Source organism: Peromyscus maniculatus, chromosome 10 (genome assembly GCF_049852395.1).
Source record: "Peromyscus maniculatus bairdii isolate BWxNUB_F1_BW_parent chromosome 10, HU_Pman_BW_mat_3.1, whole genome shotgun sequence".
NCBI lineage: Eukaryota > Metazoa > Chordata > Mammalia > Rodentia > Cricetidae > Peromyscus > Peromyscus maniculatus.
Window position 1 is genome coordinate 60,952,185 of NC_134861.1, and position 21,473 is coordinate 60,973,657.

Here is a 21,473-nt window from a genome sequence, read left to right on the forward strand (position 1 = left end):
GGCCGCGTCCGGGTGACTTCATCGGACCCACCAGGCAAACGCCACCACCGCCCGGCTTTCGGGGCGACTGTCCCCGCCCCCCCCCCCCAGTCCCCTGCACGCCCACGCTGCCTAAGCAGGCCCTCCAAGTGACAGCACCCGGACTGCGGGTGACGGTCCCGCCCGGCTGCAGGCTGCCCAGCCGGGGGCCGCGGGCACCTCGGGTGCAGCGCCCAGCCGGGGCTGCCCTCTCCGCCGCCGCCGCCGCCGCCGCCGCGGTCCCCGGGAGCGCGCGGACACACAAGCGGCGACCGACGCGACGAAGAGACGGGTCGCCGAGGAGGGCGGTGGGCCAGAGGGGGGGGTGGGGGACGACGACACTCACCCGCCCGAAACCAGCGGCGGGCGGGGAGGGTGGCAGCCGGGAGCGCTCCGGACGCCGCTGTCGCTGCTGCCGCTGCTGCTGCTGGCCGCCGGCCTCCTCCCCCTCTGTTTGGATTCCACGGACCACGTCACTCGCAGCCACGAGACCCGGATCTGCCGGCTCCCGAGGGCGGCGCAACAGATGGCAGCGCCCCGAGCCGCCCGTGGCCCCGCCCACCGCGCATGCGCCCGCCGCGCCGGCCGGCGGCGTCGCAGCGGCGGGGGGGGGGGGGGGGGAGGCGGCTCCCGTCGCTGGGGCGCTGACGTGCGTGGGTGCGCCGAGCGCGGAGGAGGAGGAGGAGGAGGTGGTGGTTCCGGCCGGGAGGGGTGGGGCTGCTCCGCTGGGATGGCCCGGCCCGTAGCATTGTCCCACGTCGTCGTCGCCTCCGTGTCGTCCGACGTGGGTATCCGTTGGCCGAGGGAATGGATGGCTCCGGGCCAGCCGCCCGGTGCAGTCATTGCTTAGGTGGTGGAGGAGGTGCGCGGGAATGGGATGTCGGCGGGGAGACCCGGTCTACCTGCAGAGCTGGTGGCCCTCGTGGAAATCGGAACCCGAAGGTGACCGCAGCGAGTCCAGCCGCGGTGGCTGGAGTGAGCCTGACGACGTTCCCAAAACCGGAAAAGCAGACCTAAAGGAAGTTCCACGGGAACCTTAAAAGAGATGTGTTAAAGAGCGAGGTGTGGCAGGCTGGTCTTCTACAGAGTGAGTTCCAGGACAGCCAGGGCTACACAGAGAAACCCTGGGGCGGTGGGAGTGTGTGTGTGGGTGAATTCGAGTCCAGTCGACAACGTCACACCTGTGTAAGAAACAAGAAAGGTTTCATCAGCAAATAGAGACCTGAGCGAATGGAAGTGTGGAGCCTGGTAAGCAAGACATCTCTGCAAGCACTTGGAGGAAGCCCTAATTGTGCGGCTGTATCCAACGACGTCAAGAAACTCTGGACAAAACTTAAGAGTATTATGATGAGTAAACCCAAGAAAAAAATATTCTGAGAGCCTAAAGTCTGGACAAAAAAAAAATGAACTTCAACAAATATCCACATGGAATGGAATTTCACTTTCTTCCCTAATACGTTTAAATTTAAAAAAAAAAAAAAAAAAGGAAAACAAAACGACCTTTAAAACAGTGCTGTGCCTGAGGCTACAAGGTTCGTAGTTTCTGTGTTCTAATGAGGTAGGCCTGCACACTTGGGTAAGGTTACAATTACAAAAGAAAACAAATACTAGAGCTCTGTCTTATTCATTGCACACTGTAACTACAAAAATTTATTGAAGAAACCATCTTATTAAAAACAAAAACAGGCAATGGGAGGTGGTGGTGCATGCCTTTAATCCCAGCACTCCGGAAGCAGAGGGAGTCTCTGTGAGTTCCAGGCCAGCCTGGTCTACAAAGTGAGTTCCAGGACAGACTCCAAAGCTACACAGAGAAACCCTGTCTGGAAAAACCAAAACAAACAAAAAAACAACCAAAAACCAGAAAGCCTCATAATTCTCAGTTGCTGAGTTAAGAAAAAATCAGACAAGCAGTGGTGGCACACGCCTTTAATTCCAGTGCTTGGGAGGAAGAGGCAGACAGATCTCTGAGTTCGAGGCCAACCTAGTCTACAGAGTGAGTTCCAGGACAGCTAGGGCTACACAGAGAAATCTATCTTGAAAAACAAAAACTAAGCATAATAATTGAAATCCATCAACTACACTCCTAACCTCCACTGAACTCAGCCAGTTGGCACCCTGTCTGCCAGGCTTCCGTGGTTGGCATCCTCAGCAGTTTAATGCTGAGGACAGTGAGCACCTAGAGTCTGGAGAGCTGAAGGCACTTGGGCAGCTTCTGCTCTTTGGTCCCCTAGCCTGCATGCCAATTGAGTCCTGCAGGATAGTGTCAGCTAGGCTCCAGAGGCACACATGGGATGGTGAGGCAGGTCTGAGCCTGGTCCGGTTCTCCTGTGAAGGCCTGAGTAGCCGATAACCAGACCACCCCTGCAACAAAGCACTCTGGCAGCTGCTAGGAAGATGTGCCTAGACTTTCCGAAGATGCTTGCAAGAAGATTGTTCTAGGCAGCTGGATGGGGATGGGAACTCCTGACATTGAGGTCTGAACAGTTTCTAAATCCATCTTCAAAAAAGGAAAAAGAAAAAAAAGGTTTCTGCTGTGGGACGGTCTGTATGTCAAATGCTCTCACTGGTCAATAAATAAAACACTGATTGGCCAGTGGCCAGGCAGGAAGTAGAGGCAGGACTAACAGGAGAATTGAGAGAACAGGAAGGTGGAGAGAGACACTGCCAGCCACCGCCATGACCAGCAGCATGTGAAGACGCCAGTAAGCCACGAGCCACGTGGCAAGGTATAGATTTATAGAAATGGATTAATTTAAGATGTAAGAACTAGATAGCTAGAAGCCTGAGCCATTAGGCCAAACAGTTTAAATAATATAAGTGTCTCTGTGTTTATTTTATAAGTGGGCTGTCGGACTGCCGGAGTTTGGAGGGATTCAGAGAGAAAACTCTCCAGTTACAGGTTTCTTTCTGTTTTCCTTTTCTTGAGAATTACAGGCCTAGTATTAAAAAAAAAAAATGAAGCCGGGCAGTGGTGGCGCATGCCTTTAATCCCAGCACTCAGGAGGCAGAGCCAGGCAGATCTCTGTGAGTTCGAGGCCAGCCTGGGCTACCAAGTGAGCTCCAGGAAAGGCGCAAAGCTACGCAGAGAAACCCTGTCTCGAAAAACCAAAAAAAAAGAAAAAAAGAAAAAGAAAACCAGGAATGTTAAATACACAGGGGCCTCCTCTCAATGGAGGAGGTAAAGTACCTGTTTCCCTGCCCAGAAATCTAGGAGTGAATTTTAACAACCTTGTGACCTTTTTACTATCTGTGGAGACGGACCTCACCCACCTTTTCCTATGGAGGCAGACCTCACCCAAATTCCCCAGAACGATTATTCTAGACTCTTCCCTCCCTCGTGTTTTTTATGGCCTGCGGGCCTCTGTGCTGTCTGTCAGAGACCACACTAGATTCCAGGCCTTTAGCTGTAGAACCCACCCTCATGGTCACATGTACTCTGTAAGAGTCTTATATAGTCACACCTTCAGCTTTATTGTGCACCTGAAACTGGGCTGACTGGACTGATTGTGGCCTGGAAACCTTTGCCCAAATGGTACTGTGCTTTAAATATGCTGACAATGAACTGCCTGGCATTAGACTCCCCGAAGTCTGATCCAGGTGGACAAAGTCAAGCTGACCTGGGTTTTCACTTTTCTCATGGTGCTCGTCCCTGTAGGAGACTTGCAGGTACATCCCTCAGGGGCACACACCTTGAGTCCCTACAGAGGCAGGAGGATCTCTGAGTTCCAGCCCAGCCTGGTCTACAGAGCAACTTCTAGGACAGCCAAGGGCTGCACAGGGAAACCTTTTCTCTAAGGAAAAGTAACCACATTAAAAAGTCCCGCCGGGCGGTGGTGGCGCACACCTTTAATCCCAGCACTTGGGAGGCAGAGCCAGGTGGATCTCTGTGAGTTCGAGGCCAGCCTGGGCTACAGAGTGAGTTCCAGGAAAGGCTCCAAAGCTACACAGAGAAACCCTGTCTCGAAAAAAAAAAAAATGCAGTTATGTTTCGGGGGCTGGAGAGATGGCTCAGAGGTTAAGAGCACTGCTTGTTCTTCCAAAGGTCCTGAGTTCAATTCCCAGCAACCACATGGTGGCTCACAACCATCTGTAGTGAGATCTGGTGCCCTCTTCTGGCCTGCAGGGGTGTGTGCAGACAGAACACTGTATACATAATAAATAAATAAAGCTTTAAAAAAAAAAAAAAAAGTCCCATGCGGTGGCACATGCCTGTATAGTTCAGTGGTTTTCAACCTTCCTGGTGCCACAACACTTTAATACAATTCCTAACATTGTGGTGAGCCCCAAATACATTGTTGCTACTTCATAACTGTAATTTTGCTGCTGTTATGAATACTAATGTAAGCAAAAAATCTTTATTCCACCCATGGAAAGAATCAATTGGCCCAATTTTACCATTAGGAATTTATTTTAGTGAAATAAGTTTAAATGGAGAGCATTATTAAGGAGATACTGATTTTCATTTATATGATTAGGAAAAATACAGATTTGCCTTTGCATGATGATCCAGAAAAGACAAACACATTGTCTTAGGGTCTAAAAGTATTAAAGATATAAATAGGGAGTGGATTCCAGTATGCTTCTACACTTCTATGGTATAGAAGTGTATGCATTTGTAAACAATTTTTCTAAAGCAAAGTTAGCATTACTTTAGTCAACCCTGGAAGGAGATGGGGCAAAACAAGTGACTGCCTCATCATTTTTTAAAATATATTTATTTATGTATACATTATTCTGCCTGCATGTGTCCTTGCAGGCCAGAAGAGGGCATCAGATCTCATTATGGATGGTTGTGAGTCACCATGTGGTTGCTGGGAATTGAACTCAGGACCTCCGGAAGAGTAGTCAGTGCTCTTAACCACTAAGCCATCTCTCCAGCCCCCCATTATTTTTTTAACCTGTGTGTATGGTTCAAATTTTTTTCATATCCACATATTACTTTTTTCATTTTGTTTTGTTTTTTGAGACAGGATTTCTCTGTGCAACAGCCCAGGCTGTCCTGGAACTCACTCTGTAGACCAGGTTTGCCCTGAACTCAGAGATCCACCTGCCTCTTAAAGTGGTGCACCACCACCACACAGCAACACATATTACTTTTATAATACAAATGTCATGCATTAGTATTTTTCATTATTATTTATCCTTGTAACGCTGGGAATCAATCTTTTGTACATACTAGCAACCACTCTACTGCTAAGCTAGTATTCTCAGCAACCATTTAGCAGTATGTTTGTGTTCCATGGACGTGTGTCATAATCTAGGCTCAAGCAATCCTCCCACCTCAGTCTCTTGAGATGCGAAACAGCAGGCATATCTAACTACACCAACGTTTTTGTTCCTTTGTTGAGATGAGCTCTCACTATGTAGCCCTGGCTGACCTGGAAATTGCCACGTAGACCAAACTGTCCTAGAACTCAGATATCTGCCTGCCTCTGTCTCTGCCTTTGCCTTTGCCTCTGCCTCCCTCCTCCTGGGATTAAAGGCATAACTAGCATGCTCTGAGTTTTACATTCTAAAAATTGTAATTGCGTGGGGCAGCAGTGGCGCACGCCTTTAATCCCAGCACACAGGAGGCAGAGGCAAGAGGATCTCTGTGAGTTCGAGGCCAGCCTGGTCTACAGAGTGAGTTCCAGGACAGGTGCCAAAGCTACACAGAGAAACCCTATCTCGAATAAACAAAAAACAAAACAAAAGAAAACAAAAAACTGTGGTTGCAGCAGGGCATGGTGGCGCACGCCTTTAGTTCCAGCACTCGGGAGGCAGAGGCAGGCAGATCTCTGAGTTCGTGGCCAGCCTGGTCTACTTAGTAAGGCAGGCAGATCTCTGAGTTCTAGGAAAGCCAGAGCTACATAAGTGAGACCCTGCCTCAAAAAAGAAAAAAAAAAAAAAGGTGCATAAATCTATTATCTATTCAAACTACCACAGTGGAATGACTAACTTTTCTGACTCCTCTGGAGGCTGGAAAACAAAATGCCAGAGGGTTGACTTCTGGTGAGGGCAGCCTGCCTGACTTACAGATGGTCTCCTTATTGCTATGTCCTCATAGACTCTTCATACACACACCTCTGCTGCCCTTTTCCTTTTTTCTTTATATATTTTCTGTTTGCCTGTTTTTCAAGACAGGCTTGGAGTTGGAGTTACAAATAATTGTGAGCCACCCAATATGGATGCTGGGAACCACCCTCAGGAACTCTGCAGGAGCAGTATACGCAGTCACCGCTCTCCAGCTCTTGAATGTAAATCATGAAGGGTCCCTAAGCATTACAGGAGAACTTCAGATATTGTCTTCATCTGACTAAATCCACAGGTAGTTTTGCTTCACCCCTAACATAAGAGAATAAAGTAGCGACAATCCCTAAGTCACACAGAGAAGGGAGTGGAGTTTGGAGGAGTAGAAGACTTCTGGGAGTTTTATTAGACCCTTTTATGGACTACCTGTTTATTTTTTCAAGGAGGGTAGGATTGTTTCTTATCATGCACCAAATGTAAATAAAGGCAGGTAGGCAAATGGTACAAAGGTCCTGATGTGGAGTCCATTTGGGGCTCAAGATGTGGATCAGTGGAAGATCATTTGCATAGCTTGTAAGAAGTCTTGGGTTTTAAGCTCAGCACACTGAAGGACAGATACACACACACACACACACACACACACACACACACACACACACACACACACACCCCACACACACACACCATAATCCAAATGTCAAATTAGTGGAATTGAAACCAGAGAAGAGCTTTAATCTAGCATCAGTCTCTGATCAGAGATCTTTTACTTTGAGAAGAAGGCTATGCATCTTAAAGAGGAAAGTTAATTGGAAAGTAAGCTATTGAAAGTGTTGTAGAAGTTCCAATGTGTTCTCTGGATATGACCATGGGTATATCCATGAAGGAGCTACATATTTGGTTCTCATTCATTCATATGAATACATATATATATCATAAGTATGTATATGTGTAAAACATAAGTACTACATAGAATTATATACATATAAAGCTGTTAATATTCTGACCCGCTCCTTGGTACCTCCCCGCGTCCTGATGTAAAGCTTCATTTTAAGGAAGAGCTCCTCCCTTTCTTTCTCTCCTGCTTTTCCTCCCATGAGATGTTTGTTCACCCTCCACCCCTTTCTCTTCCTCTCTTTCTCTCTCTTCTCCTTCCTATCTCTCTCTCCGCCTCTCTATTATAATAAACCATTTCCGCATGGATGCAGCATCTGGGTCATGAATGACTCTTCCCTCCCCATGCTGGCACGGCTTGAGTCACCGGCCAGCCCGCCGCCGCTGCGTCTGTCCAGCATGCCAGCATGTTTCCCTGCACACGCGGGATAACCTCGGGGTCCCCTGTGCAATATATCATGACAGAAGGTTTAGAATTGGCCTTATGAGGGCGAGTAAGCTGGCACAGCAGACAAGAATGCTTGCTACACGAGCGTGAGGACCCGAGTTCAAATCCCCAGAAGCCATGGAAAAGCGAGGCACAGTCAATAGTGACAAATGATTTTCTATCAAAGGGTCGACAAGTCCATTAATCTCCCTGACCTTGTAAAAATTATTATAAAAAATCTACTCCCCCCCCAACACACCCCCCCCCCGGAACTAGGACCGAACCCAGGGCCTTGCACTTACTTGCTAGGCAAGTGCTCTACCACTGAGCTAAATCCCCAACCCTCAAAATCTTTTTAAAAAATGTTTTTAATGTATGTGGCTGTGCTTGAGCATATATATGTGCACCATATACATGCAGGAGCCCAAAGAGACCAGAGGAGGCATTGGAGCCCCTGGGACTGAGCTGCCGTGTGGGTACCATCAACCAGATCTGGGTCCTCTGGAAGAGCACTGAGTGATGACTGCCGAGTCTTCTCTCCAGCCCCTTCTGCTGATCTTTCCATCTTCTCCATACAGTAAAACTTTTGTAAAATACCCACACTCTCCCACACACCCACATACCCACAGGGAGTGAGGACTTTTTTTTTTTTTTTAATGGTTTTTCAAGACAGGGTTTTTCCTTTGAAGCCTATCCTGGATCTCACTCTGTAGCCCAGGCTGGCCTCGAACTCACAGAGATCCCCCCTGCCTCTGTCTCCCAAGTGCTGGGATTAAAGGCGTGCGCCACCATGCCCAGCAAGAAAGGACTTTTGAAGTCTGTAAATTGCTGTTTCAAATTGTGGAGAAATTGTCAATTGGACCGGTCTGCTCCCGGTCCAGTTGCAGGCTGGGGGACGGCAGGCCACATGTCAGCCAGCTCTTGAAGGAGGTGCCGACTCGCTCATGTAAAGAAGTGAGAGAAGCTGTGTGTGCTGGTGCACACCTTTAACCCCAGGACTCCAGAGGCAGAGGCCAAAGGATCTTTGTGAGTTCAAGGCCGGCTGAGTCTACATATCAAATTTCAGGCCAGGCAGGGCTGCATGGCAAGACCCTGTCTCCAAAATCAATTATCTTGCCTCAGGCCGAGTGGCATATTCTGCATCAGCAGCACTTGGAAGGCAGACACGTGCAGATTAGGAATGCAAGGCTCTCCTCAGCTATATGGTGAGTTCGAAGACAGCCTAGGCTCTCTTTTAAAGAAAATAATAAATTACATTGAGGGCCTTCTGTAGCTGGAGTTTTCTCTCTGGGTCCCACCAAGCCCCGGCAGTCTGACAGCCCACTTATAAAATAAACACACAGACGCTTATATTATTTACAAACTGTATGGCCATGGCAGGCTTCTTGCTAACTGTTCTTATATCTTAAATTAACCCATTTCTATAAATCTATACCTTGCCACGTGGCTCATGGCATACCAATATCTTTACATGTTGCTTGTCATCGTGGAGGCTGGCAGTGTCTCCTCCACTCAGCCTTCCACTTCCCAGAATTCTCCTCTCTCCTTGTCCCGCCTATACTTCCTGCCTGGCCACTGGCCAACCAGTGTTTTATTTATACAGAAAACGATATCCACAGCAGCCTTCTGTGAACAAACTATTTTCTGGAGTGCGGGTGCTGGGATATATCAAAAATCTTAAGTATGCATTTTGAATTTGTTGGGTTTTTAATCTATTATTCTCTCATACTTTTCATCCTGACCACAGTTTCCTCTCCCTCCACTCCTCCAAGCCCCTCCCGACTCCTGCAGATCCACCCCTCCTCTGTTTCCCTTCAGAAAAGAGCAGGCCTCCCAGAGATATCAACCGAACATGGCCTAACAAGATACAGTAAGGCTAGAGACAAGCCCTCTTATCAAGGCTAGGTGAGGCAACCTGGTAACCTGGTAGGAGAAAAAGGATCCCAGGAGCAGGCAAAAGAATTAGAGACACCCCTCTCCCACTGTTAGGAATTCCCACAAGAACACCAAGCTAACAACCATAACATATATGCAGAGGACCTAGGTCCAACCCATCAGGCTCTGTGGTTGCCACCTCAGTGAGCCCCCAGAACCCTGCTTAGCTGATTGTGTAGGCCATGTTCTTCTGGTGTCCTTGACCGCTGTGCATACTCATGTGAATATGAATAAGATATGGGGCGTCTCTTAACCGATGCTTCCTCCCTCTTCTCCTGAGGGATGCCTTATTTGTTTTCCTTTCTTTTACTCTTCGTTGGGTCAGGATAAAATCCAACCTCCTGTTGGGTCTGGAGAGATGCCTTTATAGGAAAAACTGTAGGGTTGTGGATAACAGCTCATCAGTGGGGTGACTACCTAGTGTGCATAAGGCTTGTGTTTGTTTCCTAGCATGATGAAAGAAGAGAGAGAGAGAGAGAGAGAGAGAGAGAGAGAGAGAGAGAGAGAGAGAGAGAGAGAAGAATGGATTTGTAGGAAATTAAGGAGAAATATAGACCATTTTTTACTAGTATCGAGGGCCTAGGAATCAGACACCCTGACAGGCAGACAGATAGGGAGAGGGGCCATGGCTAGGCAATAAAGGGGTGAACTTCCAAGATGACTGGCTGCTTCTTCACCTGATCTGAGACAAAAGCCTGGCAGCTTAAAATAAAGGCCTTGTGGGCTTTTTCTCCTGCCAGTAAGGTCCCTCCTGATGGTCTGGTTCAATAAGTTCAAGGCCAGATCAGAACATGTTTGCAAAACAGTTGTGTGCCTGTCAGCCATCCAGTCTTTCTTCAAGCTGACCTAAAGTGGGGGAGGAAGACCCTTCAATGTTGTGTAACAAATAAAGCTTGCTTGGAGTCAGAGGGCGGAGTCAGCCACTAGCTGACTAAAATTAACCATAGAGTTTTGGAGGACTGTAGACAGAGAGGAGACAGGAAGTAGTAAGGTAAGGCTGGGACAGAGGAACAGTAGAGATAGGAAGCAGCTGGTGGCTGCTCCCTGCTTCTCTGATCTTTAGGTTCCTACCCTGATATCTGACTCCCAATTTTTATTGATAAAGATTAACTAGATTAATGCTTCATTTCAGAAACTTTAAAAGTCCCAGCCCTCAATGCTTTGGTTTCCTGAATCTCAGCTCTATTTTGCAGAGCATCTTTTCTCTGTATGCCCAATGTGTTTCCTCCCTCCCTTAATAAAAACATTTTACTGGTTGATTCTGTTTGCTATGTTTAAGAATTTCCCTGTAGCAGCCTTTAATCCCAGCACTTGGGAGGCACAGGCAGGTGGATCTTTGAGTTCAAGACCAGCCTGGTCTATAGAGCAAGTTCCAGGATAGCCAGAGCTACACAGAGAAACCTTGTCTTGAAAAAAACAACAAAGAATTTCCCTGTTGCTACTGATACCTGATTCATTGGAGATGTTTCCTGCCTGTTAATTCTTTAACTGGCAGAGAAAATAAACCCAATCAATACCTGCAGACAAAGATGCCTAGAAGGTAATAATAGTATGAGCCTAATCAGTGGCCTGAGGCTTAACAGTAGGGCAGCTTGTTGAATGAGACAAAAAGAAATAAAAAGGAAAGGGCATGACTGGTCCAGGGTTTTGGTACCAGTGAATAGAATAGGAAAAAATAAAAATAAAAAAGGAACATGACTGCTCCTAAGTATGGTGGAGGAGAACGTTTAGTATAGATATGTGGGAGACCATAGCCATTGGCAGGGACATCTGAGCAAGTCCAGAGTGGACCTGTGACCAGGCTGAGCTGTGCCATGTGGAGCACGCTGGAGGGGAAGAGAGAGGGAAGGGGAACCAGGTGCCACACCCAGGAGGCCCAAAGGTACAAAGAGAGCGGTAACCAACATGATTGGATGATATAGGGATGAGCAGCCCAGCACCCCCGGAACTGGAGGGTTCAGGGAAAGGGGGTGGGGTGGTCAAGCCAGGAGGGTCCTGTAACAGGTAGGGACTGAGGGATACAAGAAGAACAAGGCAGTCAAGGCCACTTTGATGTGGTAAATATGCGCAATTATGATACGTGTTATAGAAGAGTTTTGGTAACAGGCTTCAAATGTAGTTTTAGTTAACGTTGACTAGTTCCTAAAAATTCTGGCACACCCCTGAAAGATTCCACTACAAGCAGTGCTGACCTGGGGGTCTGAGGGATTTGTTGATTTGCCACTCCAGTGGGCAGAGACCAGTGTTGAGCATTCTTCAGACAGGCCAGTTCTCAGTCTGCAGCTTCCAGGAAAACTTCCCCAACTGGACCTTCATGGTGGGGTAAGAAATACCAAACATAGCCGGGCGGTGGTGGCACACGCCTTTAATCCCAGCACTCAGGAGGCAGAGTCAGGCGGATCTCTGTGAGTTCGAGGCCAGCCTGGTCTACAAAGCGAGTTCCAGGAAAGGCTCAAAGCTACACAGAGAAACCCTGTCTTGAAAAACCAACAACAACAACAACAACAAAAAAGCCAAACATGAGTTTTTTCTATCAAATACTATAAAACCAGTGTTTCCAACAAGGAATTCAAATCTTTTTATCTCTCTCACCTTGTAAAACCTTTTATGCAAAAGTTTTAGATCCCACTACCACCAGGTAAAAACTCTGTTTACATAAAGGCTTCTTACGTTCCTGGAATTTGAGAGCCTGAAGCAGTGACCGCCACCCCCTCCTTTGGTTCCTTTGCACCAATCCCTAAACACTGAGAGATCAGCCCCGAGCCAATGTGAAAAGGGCACAGTCATCACCTATTTTATTTGGAGCCCCCCACCCACTTGATCTAAGTTTTGCCTCATTAAGACACTTCAGTCAGGGCTGGGGAGATGGCTCAGTGATTAAGAACACTGGCTGCTCTTCCAGAGGTCCTGAGTCCCAATTCCCAGCAACTACACTGTGGCTCACAACCCTCTGTCATGGGATCTGGCGCCCTCTTCTGGCCTGCAGGGATACATGCAGGCAGTACACTGTATACATATTAAATAAATCTTTTTTTAAAAAAGGAAAAAAGACATTTCAGTCAGAGCGTTAATCACTTTCTTTGACACCAGACCTTATTTCTAACAGTACTGGAAGAACCCCCACATGGTGTACTTAGGAGCCAACCAACACCCACTGCAAGGGTCAGCAGATGATAGACAGGAGGTGGAAGTAGCCAAACACATTAATTATAAAAAAAAAAAAAAACCCAGAGGTCCTGAGTTCAATTCCCAGCAACCACATGGTGGCTCACAACCATCTATAATGAGATCTGGCGCCCTCTTAAATAAATAAATAAGATAAAATAAAATAAATAAATAAATGAAATTAAAAAAACAAAAACAAAAAAAACCCCCTCAGACTTAGAAAATCTGGTGCAGGCGCTACCGAGCCCCCCCCCCCCCCAGGCTGTTTGGTTGGCATAACTTTTTCTCCTTTTTCTTTCTTCTGGGCCTTACACTTTGAACTTCCTTTCTCTTTCTCTGGAGCCACCTCTCAGCTTTGCCACGAGGCTGCTAGTCTGCCACATAGTTGACTTCTGAGTTCCACTGTGAAACATGCCAACTTAATTCAAAAGGCATGGTTTTCTCTCTTCTTGCCTGCCTGGAGTTTTTCTTCTAAATTTTGTTTTGTTTTGTTTTGAGACAGGGTTTCTCTGTGTAGCTTTGGAGCCTGTCCTGGGAGCTCACTCTGTAGCCCAGGCAGGCCTCGAACTCAGAGATCCACCTGGCTCTGCCTCCCTAGTGCTGGGATTAAAGGCGTGCACCACCACCGCCCGGCTTCTTCTAAATTCCAATAAAATTATCTTTGAACTTTGTTCTGTGTCTGTTCTTAAATCCTACAAAAGGGGACCCCAACTTCCCGAGTAATATGTCAACCATGAAGGGATTCCCCCAAATTTCTGGTATCATAATGATTATACCCAAAGGATTAAAATGCAAAAAAAAAAAAAAAAAAACTATACATTTCAAATGGCCTTTCTTCAACTAATGCATTGCAAAGGCAAACCATGAAGGAAAAGGCCTATTAAGAGACACTAAACTAAGGCTGGAGAAATGGCTTAACACTGAAGAACACTGGCTGCTTTCCCAGAAGACCTGGGTTCTTCCCAGTTCCCACACAGCAGCACACAGCTGTCTGCAATCCAGTCCATGATACCCTCTTCTGGCCTCTAAGGGTACTTCATGCACATGGTACAGACATGTACATGCAGGCTAAACACTCTTACACATAAAAATAAGTAAATCTTGAAAAGAAAGATAATAAACTAATATACTCTATGGAGGAGATCGATTAATTACTGACTTAATTTTTTTTTTATTTTAAAGGTTTTACATTTGGGCCAGGCATGATGGCACATATCTTCAATCTTAGCATTTGGGAGGCAGAGACAGGGAAATCTTCGAGAGTTCAAAGCCAGCCTGGTCTACATAGCAAGCAAGTTCCAAGCCAGCCAGCTTGGTCTACAGAGCGAGTTCCAGGACAGCCAGGGCCACACAGAGAAACCCTGTCTCGAAAAAAACAAAACCAAAAGAAAAAAAAGAGCTCCAAGCTGATATTCAAGATACTAAGAAAGTATCGGGATTTTTATAGTTTGTGTGTAATTTTTACCTGGTAGAAATACATAGTGCTGTATTTAAAGAAAAAGGGGCCCCTGTTTGCTTCTAAATCTTCTAGCTACAGGAGACTTGGCGGTAAGCTACTGTTGTTGGTTATTTTCGCTCTTATGGGGGGCCTGCCACCCAGCTCCCAAATAAATCACATATTCAGGCTTATTCTTATAAATGCCCAGCCTTAGCTTGCTTTGTTGCTTGCCAGCTTTCCTTAAATTAACCCATGTGTCTTGTCCCTCTGGCTTTTATCTTTCTCTATTCCTGTATAACTTTTCTTTCCTTCTTATTCCCTGGCTGGCTGGGTGGTTGGGTGGCGGGGTGGCTGTCCCCTAGTGTCCTCTCCCTTGCCTCGCTCATTTCTTCCTCCTACTTCCCTGATTTCTCTTTCTGTCTATTCTCTCTGCCTGCCTTTCTCCTGCCTTGCTATTGACCGTTCAGCTCTTTATTAGACCATCAGGTGTTGCAGACAGGCACAGTAACACGGTTTCACAGAGTTAAACAAATGCAACCTAAACAGAAGCAACACACTTTTAAATAATATTCCCCAACAAGCTACCACGTGGGAATTGAACCCTAATCTTCTGCAAGAGTAGGAAACTCTCTTAACAACGAGCTGTTCTCCAGTCCCTAAGAGAAATTTTAAAGGCCTTGACTCAGCCAAGAGAGTGGGATATATTGTGACACTTGTTTTCAGCAGACCAAGAATAAGCACACACTGCATTCCTGAAGTTCCCGCACCAATCCAGGCCAGGGCATAAACATTGGATTGGTAGTGTTGTGTGGCAACCACGGGCCTGTGAGGTGTGGCTGTGGCTGTAGCTTACACCACCCTTTCAACGCTGATCATTAATATCTGTCACACGGATGCTTCACACCTGCTTCCAGCTAGGCTGGTGAGATGATATTTGGCAAGAATATTACCTACATAGCCATCAAATTACCAAACTCTTTGGCCAAGACTCCAGTTTGGGCTGTCTGATTCACCAAAGCATTCTGATTTCAAAGAGAAACTGCATCTGGCTCCACACCTTACACAGAGGAAGCTAGGGGCCTGGCGTGGCTACTCCGGAGTCCTTACAGAGGGGGAGCCTTTGCAGTGATGACATCCTCCCTTTCCTGCAGGCGCTGGAGACATGCACGTAGAGTTATTTGAGCAAATGCCGTCTTCTTCAGCTATTGGTAAGGTTTGGCAGGGGTGTCTGCCAAGGGCCTCTATGCATTAAAAGCTTGGTCTCCTGATCCACAGCTTAAGGAGGTGGGGAACCTTTAAGGAGTTGAGCCTAGCTAGCTGGGCGGTGGTGGCCCATGCCTTTAATCTCAGCACTTGGGAGGCAGAGGGCAGGTGGATCTCTGAGTTCGAGGCCAACCTGGTCTACAGAGTGAGTTCTAGGACAGCCAGGGCTGCACAGAGAAACACCCATCTCAAAAAAAAAAAAAAAAAAAAAGTTGAGCCTATGGAGAGATTAGTCTGTTGTGGGTGTGTCCTCAGTAAGGACTGGTGGAATAGTGGCTGAGGTGGGCCTCCTCTATATGTTCCTGTTCCTGTAACGTGATTTGTCTCCACTCTGGCACAAAAGCATTGGGAGCAAACTAACCAGGGAGTGTAGCTTCCAACACTACAAACCCAAATAAGCTATTATAATGTGATGAATCCACCAGATGCTGGTTAAGGAGCGTTAGGGAAATTCGTCGGGGAAAATAGAGGGAATACACTCACGAATACAGAATGGAGTAGACCGTGGAAGTCGTCTTCTGATCTGACCAGGAGCGCATCCGCCTGGCAGTGGGACCGCAGCAGGCAGCAGGGGAGGGGTTTCGTGACCCCTCTCCCTTTACTTTTAAGAGGTCACAGGCAACAGGCAAGAAGCACCGCCTCCTTCGGGCCCTATAGCCCAAGGTCATGGGCAGAGCAAATACCACTACATTTCCCCTTTTTGTCTAAAGAAGAAGGTTCTAAACTTAATGCAAACTAGATACAGTAAGAATGATTATCAAGTATTGTCCAGGAAAACAAAGGGTAATCACATAAACAAAAATGGAACTACAACCAACAAGAACAACATCAAACAAGAAAGACACTCTGGGGTCTGGAGAGATGGCTCAGAGGTTAAGAGCACCACCTGCTCTTCCAAAGGTCCTGAGTTCAATTCCCAGCAACCACATGGTGGCTCACAACCATCTGTAATGAGATCTGGCACCCTCTTCTGTATACATAATAAATAAATAAATAAATCTTATATTAAAAAAAGACACCAAAAGAAAAAAGAAAGAAAGACACGCTGAATGTCCAGAAGAGTCCAAATCATCAGTAAATGACACATTACCAAGATTACACCAATAGCTCTTCTATCCTGAAGAGTCTAACTCTAGTACTTAATATGTTCTAGCTAAGATACCAGAAGATTGTAACTGTAACTATCTAGTCTTCAACTCCATCAAAGACCTGAGGAAAAACATAATAATACCTGAGAAAACAGAAAATGCAAGCAAGCAATTCCCAAAATTCTTGTGAGAATGGACAGAGACAGCTGGCAACCTATGAAGTCACCTAAAGTTTCTCAGCATCGTTGGGGCATCCAGTTTGGCTACAGGCCTAGAATACCTGGCAGACCATTTTGAGAAGCAGGAATTTTGAAGACTATCTTACCCTGTCTTGACAAATTCAGTAGTTGCTTTTCCTTGTGTCCTGCTCGTCTGGAAAGGACAGTGTTCATACTGTCAGCAGTTATGGCAAGGGCAGTTCTCTGCCCAGCAGGCCACTTTGTGCCAAGAAGAAGACAAACTTCCAAATGGAAATGTTTTAGAAGCCCAACATTCTCTCTGGATCAGATCAGTGCTGCCAGGAGCAATCGTGTCTCATGTCAACAGAATTCTAAGTTATCAAAACATTTCAATGCCATATTCTCTAGGTCTATGAAGTCTTTGAAGATTACCTATTTATCTGACATGTTTCTGTAAAGCTGGAGAACCTAACGTAACTATAGACGTGACACTCATGGGTGACTATTAATCTATAAGTCTTATCTACCTAAACAACATAAAGGCTAAGACTTTACACATCAAGGTAAACTGTCTGTAAACAGATGTACAGTATAAGGACAATGATGTAAAAATTGTGACAATACACAAAATATCTTTTTTTTTTGGTTTTTTGAGACAGGGTTTCTCTGTGTAGCTTTGCACCTTTCCTGGAACTCACTTGGTAGCCCAGGCTGGCCTCTAACTCACAGAGATTCGCCTGGCTCTGCCTCCCAAGTGCTGGGATTAAAGGCGTGCCCCCCACCCCCCCCACCCCCCCATCCCCCCACCCCTGGCAACAAAATATCTTAAACAAAGGTAGAAACATGTCCTGCAATACACAGTAGGACAACAATATCCTTAATGTGTATCAATATACAAAGTATCCTAAACAGAGGTAGAACATACATACAGTATAACAAATATAATTTTACATTTGTATCCATATACAAAATATTTCTATTTTTTCCCCCCAGACAGGGTTTCTCTGTGTAGTTTTGGTGCCTGTCCTGGAGCTCGCTCTGTAGACCAGGCTGGCCTCGAACTCTGATATATGCCTGGCTCTGCTTCCCATGTGCTGGGATTAAAGGCGTGTGCCACCGTCAGTCACCCGGCTACAAATATTTCAAACGAGTAGGAATATATGTACAATACAACAATTGTAGATTTGTATTTGTAACAATATACAAATTATCTTAAATAGGAATATAAGAATAGTTTACATTTGTATCAAACATACAAGAATCCATATCACTGCAAATTATCCTAGGCTGATAGTTTGCTAAATCAGTTTACTAGTAGAGACAATGATCTACCTTAATATGCTATACCTGAGTACACTGAGTGTAAATTTTATTGTTCCAACCCTATAACCATCCATCCACAACTCTGAGAAAAATGAAACTTTTGGGAAGGGGCATCGTTTTCTTAGAATTGCTTCCTGCTGTTTAGGGGGCAAGTGTATCTCTGTGGGGTCCTGTAAGAAAGCTGAGATAGTTAGGTCTCAATAGGGCTAGCTGTAGAGTCTGCAGCCAGTCTCAGAGTGATGGGTAAGGTTGTCTGAGATTCTGGCTAAAAGTGTACTGTGATGGACCATCTCATCTTGGAACTGTCCTGAAGAGTTCCCAGTTCAAAGCTGATCATTGAGTACTGTTTTTTGGTTTAATGACATCATTATGGACTGGGTAGAGTCAGTGTTGTGGGCTCCATCTTCCTTCTGGAGACTTTAGGGATTGCTATTAGACAGATTTTTTTTTCACTGTGGAAAACTTGAACATTATTAATATCAAAATGGAAAGTTTGGATATAAAGATGACATGACATGTGAAGAAGGATTCCCAGAAATCAAGAATAAGCATGGAGAAAAATAGAATCTTGACAACAATGGTCCCTAGATTATTGGTTTTCTTCTGTCCCACACCAGTTGGCTTTTCTGATATGAGACACAATCTTCTATTTTTTTCTCTTAGCAACATGCTTGGCGTTAGAGAAGGAGAGAGTCACATTCCAGCTTGATTTATAATTGAATTGGGACCACAACTATTCTAGAGTTAAAGAGATATTGATGTTAAGCAGTGAGATATTACCCTGTAGAGTATATTAGTACCAATAGGTCCTTCTTTTATGCCTTATGATTTCTTGAAGATGGGAATTTCTATTATCATGTAAAGACAAATATAGCTAGAGTTTTCCTGCCTTGCCCACAGTCAGGACAAATCTTTGTCACCCGCCAGTCCCACAGCCGCTCAGACCCAACCAAGTAAACACAGAGACTTATATTGCTTACAAACTGTATGGCTGTGGCAGGCTTCTTGCTAACTGTTCTTATAGCTTAAATTAATCCATTTTCATAAATCTATACCTTGCCACATGGCTCGTAGCTTACCGGCATCTTCACATGCTGCTTGTCCTAGCGGCCCGCTGGCAGTGTCTCCTTCTGCCTTCCTGTTCTTTTATTTCTCCTCTCTGTTGGTCCTGCCTATACTTCCTGCCTAGCCACTGGCCAATCAGTGTTTTATTTATTGACCAATCAGAGCAATACATTTGCCATACAGACCATCCCACCGCAGACAATAAACAGAACCCTGCTCTGACCCTGGTTTGTTGAATTTTTCTTACATCTTGTAGAGTTATCACATGGGTGGATGAGCTATTACTTCTCATCAAGGTGTTTCTCCTGTTCAAAGTGAATTTTTACTACTTTTGTTGGTATCCATAGATTTTCTTTTCCTGCAGAAACAAAAGCAAAACCCCTTCCCCAATGTAGGATGTAACACAAACCTTAAAAGGTCTTATTAATAAAAACAAATACCTGGGAGCCAGGTATTGGAGTGAATTCTAAAAGGTCAGAGAAGCAGAACAGGCCACAGCTAATCTCATCTCACCAACTTCTCAGCCAATCCTCTTTCCTCAACTGGAAGGCTCTGAGTCCTCATGCAAATGGAATTCAGCTGAACTGAGAATAGAAAGGGGAAATATGGTGATATTTTATTGTGCTGAAATGTGATTTTATTTGTATGTTGATAAAGTTGCCTGATGATCAGAGGTCATAGTCATTTAGCAGAAGTCCCGCAGTGGTAGCATACGCCCTAAATTCAATCACATGGCAGGCCGAGTCTCGTGTGTTTTCAAGGACACAGCCAAGCATGGCGACACACCTTTAATCCTTTAATCCCTTAATCCCAGTATCAACCATAGAGACTTGGAGGTCTATATAGACAGGAAGTGACGAGGAAGTCATGTGGTTGAATTTAGAGCCAATGAGAAGGCAGAACAGAAAGGCAATAAAAAGGCAGGACACAGGAAGAAGGGCTCTCAGTAGAAGCGAGGGCAGCGAGGCAGCGTGGCAAGCAAGCTAAAGGCTGTTCGCTGGTGCTCTGATCTCTTGGGCTTTTAACTCTATATTTGGCTCTGAGTATCTCATTTAATAAGACTGTTTAGAATTTCGTCTACAGCCATCCCCTAGCCCCAAAGCTAGAGACACCCTGTCTAGAAAACAACAACAAAAGGGCTCCAGTGGCTCAAAGGACATGCATCGGCTCTCAGAATGAAGGCCAAGCAGGAGCGAAGCTGGCAGCGGTCCCACCCGGCAGATGACGCGCTGGCGACCCTGGAGGTGAAGCAGGAGCCTTTGAGCCCCGAACCTGTCTCGCGCTGCCTACCCGACGCCCCAGCCTGTGCTAGTTCGAGTCGGTCCCCAGGCAAAAGGAAACACAAGTCCTCAGGGAGAAGAAGCGAGTCTCCACCGGCCAAGAGAAGCCGGAGCTCCCACTACTCCGCGGTCAGAGTGAAGCAGGAACGTGAGGACCATCCACCGAGAGGTCCAGAGCATCTGCAGCACCGGCAGTCATCAGAACGGCTGCAGAGGGGAGCGGGGAACCGAGAGCGAGACCAGCACCAGGGTCGTTCCCGCCAAAGGAGCAGCTGGGATGAGAGGCCGGTCCGTGGGCAGGGTCGGCATGGAGACAGCCAGAAGCTGCAGGCCCAGGACGAAGAGAGGGACTTTCATAATGCCAGGCGCCGCCAGGAGCATCGCCAGCAGAAGGAAGGTGAGGCTCACGAGGTGATCCCTCGCCCTGCTGCTAACAGAAGCGAAGAGGTGCCTGTTAAAGAAAAACGAAGCCTTGAACTTTCCGGGACACTACTTGAGGACGCCAATACCTTCCGGGGTGTGGTCATTAAGTACAGCGAACCCCCAGAAGCCCGGATCCCCAAAAAACGGTGGCGTCTCTACCCCTTTAAAAATGACAACATGCTTCCGGTCATGTTCATCCACCGGCAGAGTGCTTACCTTCTGGGTCGAGATCGCCTCATCGCCGACATTCCCATCGACCATCCCTCTTGCTCAAAGCAGCATGCAGTCTTCCAGTACCGGCTTGTGGAGCACACGCGTGCTGACGGCACAGTTGGTCGGACCGTGAAGCCCTACATCATTGACCTCGGCTCCAGCAACGGAACCTTCTTGAATAGCAAGCGAATCGAGCCACAGAGATACTACGAGCTGAAGGAAAAGGATGTCCTTAAATTTGGGTTCAGCAGCAGGGACTATGTCTTGCTCCATGAGTCTTCAGACACCTCTGAAGCAGACAGGGAGGAGGAGGAGGAGGAGGAGGAGGAGGAGGAGGAGGAGGAGGAGGAGGAGGAGGAGGAAATGGTGTCTCACGGTTAGCAACTGAGAAGCACCCCACACTATCAGAAACCGTTCTGAGCGGAGGCCTTGGGTTGACTCTCCAGCGCGACTGCCCAGCTGGCTTGCACTGTGAGAACTCTCACCGGGTGTTCTGTTGAACTCGGTGCAGCAGCCGTCTGACTGTGGGCGCGTGTTTTAAGAACAACCTCACCAACGACAGCATGTCGAGTTTTGGACCAAGTGTGTGGCTGTGGTGGGCGCCTTCCGAACTGCTGCACAGGGAACGTAAGCCCTTGGAAAGAGGACTGTGGCTTGTTCCCTTTGTGCAGTTTCTTGGGACCTATATAGTCGTTGAACTTGGTGGACCAGGAGTTTTGTTGGGCGGGGGGGGGGGGGGGGGGGGGGGGGGGGGGG

General features: G+C 46.8%; 1 protein-coding gene and 1 pseudogene across 3 annotated transcripts in view; one reads left to right on the forward strand and one right to left on the reverse strand.

Moving 5' to 3' along the window:
* Smim14 (small integral membrane protein 14) overlaps positions 1-584 on the reverse strand; it is a 46,915-nt gene extending 46,331 nt beyond the window's left edge. The window contains exon 1 of one of the 3 annotated variants that reach the window (XM_076546341.1): positions 365-584. The gene's annotated coding sequence lies outside the window, so the exon portion shown is untranslated. The remainder of the gene's footprint in view (positions 1-364) is intronic. The other 2 variants (XM_076546343.1, XM_076546342.1) reach the window with 2 other exon arrangements.
* Positions 585-19,894: 19,310 nt separating this feature from the next.
* LOC102919345 (smad nuclear interacting protein 1 pseudogene) lies at positions 19,895-21,098 on the forward strand (annotated as a pseudogene).
* The last annotated feature ends 375 nt before the right edge of the window (positions 21,099-21,473 follow it).